Genomic DNA, 9,641 nt, shown 5'->3' with positions numbered 1-9,641 from the left:
CCCAACCAGACTGATGTGCGTGAAAGCAGGACCGTGGCCACCACTGCAGCCCGTGGTCAGTGCAAACATCAGGTGGCAGTGCAGTGGTCAGCAAGGGAAGCACAGAGGGAGGGAGGGAGGGGTGGCGGATGATTGGGTGGGTAGATGAGTGGACAGATCCAGGGCTTGATGGAAGGAGGGGAGCACAAGTAGGCAATGAGGGAGATGAATGGTGGGAAGTCCGGGGAGAGCTCGGACACAGGATGGGAAAGGCAGGTGGAGCCGGCCCTGGGGCAGCCAGAGAAAATGGGGGGCCAGAGAATGGGGCCTCCTGGAAGGAGGATGGGGCTGCCACACGCCAAACAGGAGCAGCGATGATAAGTAAAGAAGGCGCATGCTGGGCACTTCCTACAAAAAGGCAAATTAGAGGGGCGCCTGGGTGGCTCAGTCGGTTGAGCGTCCGACTTTGGCTCAGGTCACGATCTCACGGCTCGTGAGTTCCAGCCCCGCGTCAGGCTCTGGGCTGACGGCTCGGAGCCTGGAGCCTGCTTCGGATTCTGTGTCTCCCTCTCTCTCTGCCCCTGACCCACTTGCATTCTGTCTCTGTCTCTCTCAAAAATAAATAAACATTAAAAAAAAAATCAAAAAGGCAAATTAGAAATTCTGGTCTCCATTCAGGGACAGGCAGAGTGACTGCCTCGGGTTATACAGCTGGTGAGGGCCAGAGCTGGGGTTTGAACCCAGGTCTGTCTGCAAAGCGTCCGCCCCTCCGCCACACTGCCGCTCCCGTGGAAGGTGGTATCCACGGCCGGGTACTGTCATCTAGGATCGGCTGGTCCAGGCGTGGTCCCCGGCAGGTAGGGGAAGGGGGCCTCTCTGGGAAGGAGGGAAGAAGGGAGGCAGTCGTCCTGGGCGGGGAGGTGACCCGATCTTCAAGAAGCAGAGTTACTGGGCTGGCAGGGACTTGAGAGAGGGTTCTGGTGCCAGTGTAATGAAGAAGGTGTGGAAACCGGATCCAGACGTTGGCAGGATGCGGCTGTAGCTGCATTGATTAGAACCTCCTGGGAGATCAGTAGCTCCTTTCCATAGATAAGGTGCGTGGGGTGGAATCAGGTATTGGCTTCCTGGGGGGGGGGGGAGGGGGCAGAGAGGGAAACCCGCCAGCTTCTCCTCATCAAAGCGGGCGGAGAGTAAGCTGAGGGGGGAACGGGTGACCCGGCTCTGTCCCCGCCCCTCCTCAGATCCGCTTTAATGCGTGGGACTCCTTTACTGGAGACCTAACACGTGTGAGGCACTGTGTGCATGCTTTCAGAGACGCGATCCCACTCTGTCCCCATGACTCCCCTCACCATTAGCTCCGTTTCCAGATGGGAAAACCACTGCTCAGAGAGAGACACAACTTGTCCAGGGTCCCACGTAAAGAACTGCTCTAGACCCAGATCTGTCTGCTCCCAAAGTAGGTACCACTACTCGAGCTCAACGTGTCCCTTTCCATCTCTGGGCCTCAGGTTCCCATCTGCACAATGATGGCACTTGGCGAGATGATCTCTAAGGGCTCGTCCCGGTCTGGAGCATGTCTTCCAAGTCAAGTACGTCTGCTTTTTAGTTCTAGGGTCAGAAACACAGCACCTACTCCATGCAGGCCCCACGCTGGGCACTGAGGCGAGGAAGCCAAGAAGACGTGGTCCCTCGAGGAGGGGGCAGGCCACAGGGGGACAGATGGTTCTAGGAATGACCCCGGGACTCAAAGTTCAATGTTCCCATGCACGCTGAGTCCTCCTAGGTGCCCGGCCCAGGGCCAGGGATGAAGGGGAGATGACGATGAACTGGGGGGCCCAACCAAGGGGCTTGTCTTCTCTATGGAAGCTCGCTGGGACCCACTGCTCCTGCCCCCCAAGAATGGGGCCAGCCCTCACGTGTGCACTGTCCCTTATCGTGTGCCCAGCCCTCCCACAAGGGCCTGTGAGTTAGCTAGGGATGGGTTCTTCACTAGACTCACCTCCTATACAAGGACAAGATGAGGCTCAGAGGAGTTAGGGAGCAGATCCAAGGTCACAGCGCTTTGGAAGAACAGGAAGATATAAGCCCATCTATTGCCTTGTCCCCTTCTACGTCCCTTCCTAATCCCTTAAAACTCAGAGGAGATCTGAAAACACACAATATGTAGTGTCCTAAAAAGCAAAGCTGGTGGGCTCAACCACAGAGCAGATACAAAAGGCGTCTTGAAGGAAGTGGGGACTCATTCCGGACCCTAAGAATGGGGTGACAATCGGCTGAAGCAGAGGAGGCATCCCAGGCAGATAATTCACATGTGCAAAGGCGCAGGGGCAGAGTGAGCTCCCAAGCTGTGGTTGGAAAATGGTACACCTGGAACAGAGAGGAGAGGTGAGGCAGGGAGTACAGCTGAGGCAGGGAGCACGCCTGGGGCAGGGAGCACGCCTGGAATGGGGAGCACTACTGGGGAAGGGAGCACGCTTGAGAAAGGGAGGACACTTGGGGCAGAGAACACATCCAGGGCAGGGAGGACACCTGAGGCAAGGAGCACTCCTGAGATGCGGAGCACTCGTGGGGCAGGGAGCATGCCTGAGAAAGGGAGCACACTTGGGGCAGAGAACATATCTGGGACAGGGAGCACTCCTGGGGACCGGGATGGGGAAGGGGCAGGGGATCCGGGTGGGGGATGCCTGGCCCCCACAAAGGCTTGAAGGCCGGGTTGCATTTACAGAAGATGGGACCTGGGGCGGGTGCAGGGGAGCGGTGCGGGTGGTATCCAGGATTTCTCAGTCACTCAGTCCAGGACAGAGGATCTGGCGGACCTCGCTGCTTGACCTGAACAATAACTTTTCCTTTTGGAGCTTGTTGTTCCCTCCTCAAAGGATCAGAATCGCCAAAAGTCCATGGAGTTCTAACATTTACGACTCGGGGTTGGAATGACCTTTCCTGAATCAGCACTGTGACTGAGGAGCGCGTGGGTGCTGGCCCCAGGTGGGCTGAAGCTTGAGCCCAGGGAAGCCCGGGGTTTGGGGCGGGGAGGACCCCGTCTGCTTGGCCTCAGGATCCCTGGGAGAGGAGGGGACTGGGAGTTCGGACCAGCCAGTTCAAGCAAAGGGACCGCCGCAGCCGAGAGGGTGGCCAGGAGACAAATCGCACAAACCCACCCCCCCACCCTGGAGAAACCCATCCCTCCCTGTGTCTCCCTCACCTCCTGCCTGACTGCTGACCCAGAATCCCATGCGTTTTCTCTCACCCCCTGGAAACACCTTCCCCCCAGCCTCTCCCGCCCATCCCAACACTGCCAGCTAAATCTCATCCCCTGGGTCCTCCTGTCTCCAAGGAGAAGGGGGAAGAGGACACCCGCCTGTGTGTTCATTCCCTCAGAAAGTGCATGTTAGCAGCTCACACTGGTCCCGTTCTGGAACACAGACGAGTGGAGAACTCTGCCTCCAGGCGCTTGCGTGCCAGCGGCAGAGAGAGACAGCAAATGGAATCGACGCGAAGGTGATGTGTGATATAGAGGACGGGACAGAGTAGCGCCGGGCAAGAGGAATGGGGTGGCTGCGGCTGTAAATAGGGTGGGCAGGCCAGGCCTTGCTGAGAAGGTGACAGTTGAACAAAGACTTGAAGGACTTTTTGGGGGGCTGGCTGTGAGCTGCAGGGATTTACCCAGAGCTCCCGGCAGCCCCGAGAGGCAGCCCGTTTACAGAAGAGGACACCGAGGCTCAGAGGGCAAAGTTGTAGCCCAAGGTGCTCAGCCAGGAAGTGGTGGACCCAGGATTCGAATGCAAGTCTGCTGATTCTGGACCCTCACAGGGGAGCATAATGGTTAGGATCAGAGTGAGAGTGCCAGAGCCCCGGGGACTGAGAGCCAGACCTCATCTTGGCCACATCTCAGCCGAGCCTCCTTACCACTCTGGACCTCAGGCTCCTCATCTATGAAGTGGGGGTCACGATGGAGCCAATGTCGTGCACATAAAGGCTTATAGGGTGCCTGACGCCAAGCAAGGTCTTCAGAGTGGTAACAAATCATCGCTGCCATTGTCACCATCATCATCGTCACCACCACCATCACTGTTATGGGGAATAAAGGCAAAAGGAACACGTTTTTTACTTATAACTCACAACCCACCGACAAGTCCTTGAAACAGAGTGACCTTCCTCTGGTTGCTCGGCTGCCTCAACGTTGACCTTCTGCTACCGGCAAAAGGCAATCTCAGCCCCGCCCCCAGGATCCTGTGAGTCTACTTTAAACATACAGAAATTCCTTTGGAAACTTCCTTTATCTCTACCCCTCGAGATGTATGTTGGCGACCGGCCTCCAAGCATGTGGCCCCCTGATATACATCTGAAGGGGCTTGTGACTGAAGTTTTACTAAACAGTAATAAATGACCTTTGCCTCTCAAGCTCCTGGAAACCTTGTTTCTGAAATGCCTTGGGGGTTTGTGCCGTCCCTAACCCCCTCCCAGCTTGAAAATATAGAGCCGGCCACTCCTCATGACTCCAGTGTGGCTCTTTTTGCCCACGGCACTGTCCCCGTGCTTTAATAACGCCACCTTTTCCCACCAAGGGTGTCTCAAGAATTCTTTCTTGGCCACCAGCTCTAAATCCCAACATTTCTGCATCGATCACCACCATCACCATCACCATCATCATCATCATCATCACTGTCACCATCATCACTGTCACCATCATCACCATCATCACCATCATCATCACCATCAACACCATCATCACTGTCACCATCATCATCAACACCATCACCATCATCATCATCAACATCATCACTGTCACCATCATCACTGTCACCATCATCACCATCACCATCATCATCACCATCAACACCATCATCACTGTCACCATCATCATCATCAACACCATCACCATCATCACAATCACCATCACCATCATCATCATCATCCATCACCATTTTTTCTCTGGCATCTCATCTGCCCAGCCCACACCACAGAGCCCTCAGTAAGGGTTCCTGGCCTGTGTCCAGAGCCTGCTGACTGAGCCTGTGTCGGGGGACTGGTGGATGTGAAGGGGCTGCCTCCGCCAACGGACAGGCGCCTTTGGCTCCATCTACCCCTCCCTCCCTCCCTCGCTCCTCTCTCTCCAGCTGATGGAATATGGAGGAGCTGGCACAGCCGGCCGCTGCTGAGAGGGTGACGGACAGCCCTGATTCCACGGGCCTGGGGTGCCGGGAGCGGGGAGGAAAGCAGCGGTCGCCATCCATCCCACGGCCTCCAGCCTACCTTGTCTGGCGTCTCGGGCCGCCCCTAGGACAGGAGACAGCCCTTCCGCGTGCCGCCAAGTTTTCCATCCGAAGGTCCCTCTGCCGTTTCCTTGGCCCCTCACAGCAGCCCGTGGTGGAGAAAGGGCAGTGGTCTGTTTGCAGAAGAGGACCTGAGGTCCTGAGCAGGGAAGAGGCCCATAGAGAGTGGCCAGAGCAGGGGCTTATTTTTGAAGGAGAAGCCGGCCACCAAGGTAGCAGCCGGCAACAGCTCTGGGCTTTACCGCTCAGAGATGTCTGACTTTCCCCAGGAGACTGAAGTCAGGAATTGCTTTCCCCAACCCCGAGGACACGATCGGCAGTGGCGGGCTTCCAGGGCAAATGACAGAGAAAGGTGTGTAGACCAGCTGGGGCTCTACACCCCCCTTAATCCTACCCTGCTAACAGCCTCCTATGCCCCGCAGGGGCAGGGCGCCTGGCCTGCTCTAAACCCTTGCTGCTGCAGGATGGATAAAATCTAATCCTGGTGCCTGCCAAGTCCAGCCCCACCTTCCCCAGAACTTCTTCCTCCCTAAAGCCCCCCGCTGCCTGCCACACACATGTTTTCTTATTTTATTTTTGACCCACTGCCTTCAACTGCCCACCCTGTACTGAGCTCTCCTGCCTCAGGACCTTTGCACAGGCTCCCTTCTTTGCACACGATGCCCCTTCCTCAACTCTTTGCCTGGGTTATGTCCACTCATTCTCTCAGTCTCCACGGAAGTGTCGCTTCCTCAAAGATGCCCTCCCTGGGCCCTTCGACTAAGCTGGGCCTCCTCTTTTTTTTTTTTTTTTTAAGTTTATTTTTATTTCTTTTGAGAGGAGTCAGAGAGGGGAGGGGCAGAGAGCGAGGGAGACAGAGAAGCCCAAGCAGCTTCCGTGCTCTCAGCACACGGCCCAATGCGGGGCTCGAATTCACAAACCATGAGAGCACGACCTGAGCAGAAATCAAGAGTCGGACACTTAACCAACTGAGCCGCCCCGGCGTCCCCTACTTTATTTGCCCTCCCAGCATCCCCAGCTTCTCTGCCATTGCACCCACCACAGTTTGTAATCACACGCCTTATTTACATCGTTGCTCACATCCTGGGGGAGCTGTGGCCAGGATCACGGGTCCCTGGAGCCAGACGGCCTGAGTTTACACGAAGGTTTTACCCTGCGCCGGCTGGGTGGCCTTGGCCGAGTTGCCTCACTTGTCCGCACATCAGTGTCCGTATCTGTAAAATGGGCCAAGAAAAGTACGTGCTCCCGGCCCTGCTCTGAGAGTTAAACGGGTCGATGAAATACAGCACTTCGATCAGCGTGCGGTCCTTCGCGGGAGCCTCATCCACGTCTCCCTGGACGGTCACTGTCCGTCTGGGCATCGGCAGGGCCCTGCCCGTTTGCCCGCCGGCTGACCGCCGGCCCCATGCTGGCACCGGAGCCAATAAACAGCTACCGAAGGAACGAATCTGTGAGCGGTGCGGCGCGCTGTTTCCAAAAGCTTCCGGTTTTAAAACGCTTTATTTGAAAGGACTTTATGGACGCCCCTATGATAATAGCTCCCTTCAAGTCGTTATTAATGGAGAGAAATAATAATGTGATAATATCACCCGGTTGCTGATTCGGCGATGCCTTCACTTCCAGCTTTTCTCTTAGTCTCGATGCTTGAAAAAGACCCTCCTGAAGGGTGGGAGCCTGGGGCTGCGCAGTCTGCAGACGGGCCGGTGCCCACACACGGATTTGGGTGCGATGTGGGCGCCCGGAGGCAAGCAGGGACTCAAGTGTGCCCAGACTGAGCTGGAGATGGCAGAGAAACACAGGGGGCTGGGGGGGGGGGGGGAATGTCAGGTAGGTGGCCGTGTGCCCCACCCTGGGAATTCAGGGGGCTGGACTGGGGCTGGGAGTGTGGGAGCGTCAGCTTAGGTGCGGGATTGACAGGCAGGGTGGGAGGGGGCCGGGTGTGCCTGGGGTGCTCGGTCGAACTTCTGACTTTGGCGCAGGTCCTGATCTCACAGTTCGTGGGTTCGAGCCCCGCACCAGGCTCTTCACTGTCAGGGCGGAGCCTGCTTCGGATCTTCTGTTTGCCTCTCTCTCTGCCCCTCCCCCTCATTCTCTCTCTCTCTCTAATAAATAAACATTTTAAAAAGAGAGAGAGGGGGGCCTGGGTGGCTCAGTCTGTCAAGCGCCAACTTCTGCTCAGGTCATGATGTCGCAGTTTGTGAGTTCGAGCCCCGCATCAGACTCACTGCTGACAGCTCAGAGCCTGGAGCCTGCTTCGGATTCTGTGTCTTCCTCTCTCTCTCTGTCTCACTGCCCCTATCCCGCTCGCACTCTGTCTCTCTCTCTCTCTCTCTCAAAAATAAATTAACATTAAAAAATTTAAAAAAAGAAGAAGAAGAAGAAGAAGAAGAAGAAGAAGAAGAAGAGGGGCGTCTGGGTGGCTCATAAGTTAAGCATCTGAGTTCAACTCAGGTCATGATGTCGCAGTTCGTGAGTTCGAGCCCCACGTGGGGCTCTGTGCTGACCGCTCTGAACCCGGAAGCTGCTTCAGATTCTGTGTCTCCCTCTTTCTCTCTGACCCTCCCCCCCCACTCAAAAATAAATAAACATTTTAAAAAAGAAGAAGAAACCAGGAGGACTGCTGGCTACCAGTTACAGGCAGGGACAGGGCTGGAGACTCTGGGATGTGGGTTTTTACTCCACACAAAGTATCAAAGAAATCAAAACAAGGCAATCATCTTTAATGAAACCAAACTTAAGGCCACATCACGAGAGGAACCATGCTGGCTCTCTGCAAAATTCCACTTTTAAATAGCTTCGATTGAGAGCTAGGTTCCTCTCAGGAACTTCTATCCAGCATGGGAGCCAGCTGTGCCCCCATTTTTGCCTGTTCTCTGCCACGGGGCAGATTTACACAAGTAAAGTTCACCATCAGTGTCACCCCCCGGGGCCAGCTAAAAGCTTAAGGACCCCGCACCAAGTGCTTACTGTCAGGATTGTGACATCGTGGGTTAGGAAGCTTTCTGTTATATACACTCGGGCCCATTCATTCATTCAATAATGCCAGGCTCTGTGCTAGGTGCCAGGGACACAGCTGAGGGCAGATTCAAGGTCCCTGCACGTAGGGAGTTTGCAGCCTCGTGGGAAAGATACCAACTAAACAAGCAGCAGACCTGAGGGGTGGGCAGGGTCTAAAGTGCGACACAGGTGCTCAGGGTATACCCCAGGTTCTGGGAGGACGGAGAGACGGGAGCCGGGTTCCGTTCCTTCTAGTGTCCTGTGCGATGTTGAGCGCACTTATTAGCCTCTCTGGTCCCTGCTTTCCCAAATGACCAGGAGGAAAAGGCCCTAGGGACTAGAAAAAGTAGCCTTGGACCCCGGGAGGCTATAAGAGACCGTGGAGGAGACGGAGAAGGCACTGACCTTGTCTGCTCTCTTCCCCACTGCGGAACCTTCTTGGCTTGAATTGTGTATAACTCAGAAGATGATCGGAAGACGAATCTCACTGTGTCTCAGGTGACCGTGGGAGTCTGTGTACTCTGCCCCTCGTTGGTCTTGGGTGGCCATGTGGTCCCGTTTCGAGTGATATTAATGTAAAGAGAAATCTCCGGAGGGCCCGGTGAGTGGCAGTTTGCTTCAAGGTAGTTTTTCCTCTTCAGTGGAAGAGAAAGCCACGTGAGGTGTAGGCTCCTTTGCTCCTTCTCTTCCCTTCCTATTTTGGACAGTTGTGTGCGGATGTGATGCCTGGAGCTGTGGCAGCCGTCTTGTGACCATGAGATGTCAAGCCTAAGCACCAGTACCCACCTGCTGAGAGTGCTAACGCAGCAGATGACACAATGGACTGAATGTTTGTGTCCCCCCAGCTTTCACATGTTGAAATTCCTAATCCCCGATATGATGGTCTTCGCGGGTGGGGCCTTTGGGAGGTAATTAGGTCACAAAGGCGGAGCCCTCTTGAATGAGGTTCATGCCCATATGAAAGAGACCCGAGAGGTGTCTCTCGCTCTCTGCCATGCCTGGATCCAGGCAGTCGGCAACTCGGAAGAGGGTTCTCACCAGAGCCCAACCGTGCTGGCGCCCTGATCTTGGACTTCCAGCTTCTGGACTGTTGTTTATAAGCCACACAGTCTGCGGTACTTTGTTGTAGAAGCCCAAACTGACTAAGACAGATGGAGCGAACGAGGATGCCGGATGACATCGCCAAGCTGGGGCATCGACCCTGGGCCGTCCGCCGTCCAGACGCCTGGCTAAGTGAGCGACAGATGTCCTCATGGGTTAAGCTACCGAGAGCTGAGTTTTGGGTTGGTACAGCTAAACATTTCTAGCTCCTTCTCCACCTTCAGAGCCAGGTGAACCATTATCTCCTTCAGCCAGTTTTTCGAGAAATGTTTGCTGACCATCAACAAACAT

General features: G+C 55.4%; 1 long non-coding RNA gene across 3 annotated transcripts; it reads right to left on the bottom strand.

Moving 5' to 3' along the window:
* Positions 1–677: 677 nt before the first annotated feature.
* LOC122240456 lies at positions 678–9,108 on the bottom strand. Of its 3 annotated transcripts, none has more exons than XR_006220227.1 (5): positions 8,655–9,108; positions 5,233–5,391; positions 3,886–4,047; positions 1,979–2,346; positions 678–1,021 (listed from the first exon to the last, which is right to left on the bottom strand). It is a non-coding gene; the product is annotated as an uncharacterized LOC122240456 (long non-coding RNA). The 3 variants fall into 3 exon arrangements; XR_006220225.1 differs by lacking the exon at positions 678–1,021 and adding an exon at positions 1,402–1,587; XR_006220226.1 differs by lacking the exon at positions 678–1,021 and adding an exon at positions 1,402–1,587 and having other exon boundaries at positions 5,233–5,365.
* Positions 9,109–9,641: the final 533 nt, after the last annotated feature.

The sequence above is a fragment of the Panthera tigris genome, chromosome B4, assembly GCF_018350195.1.
Source record: "Panthera tigris isolate Pti1 chromosome B4, P.tigris_Pti1_mat1.1, whole genome shotgun sequence".
Taxonomy (NCBI): domain Eukaryota; kingdom Metazoa; phylum Chordata; class Mammalia; order Carnivora; family Felidae; genus Panthera; species Panthera tigris.
The sequence above is the reverse complement of the archived record's forward strand: the minus strand, read 5'-3'. Positions and strand labels throughout refer to the sequence as shown.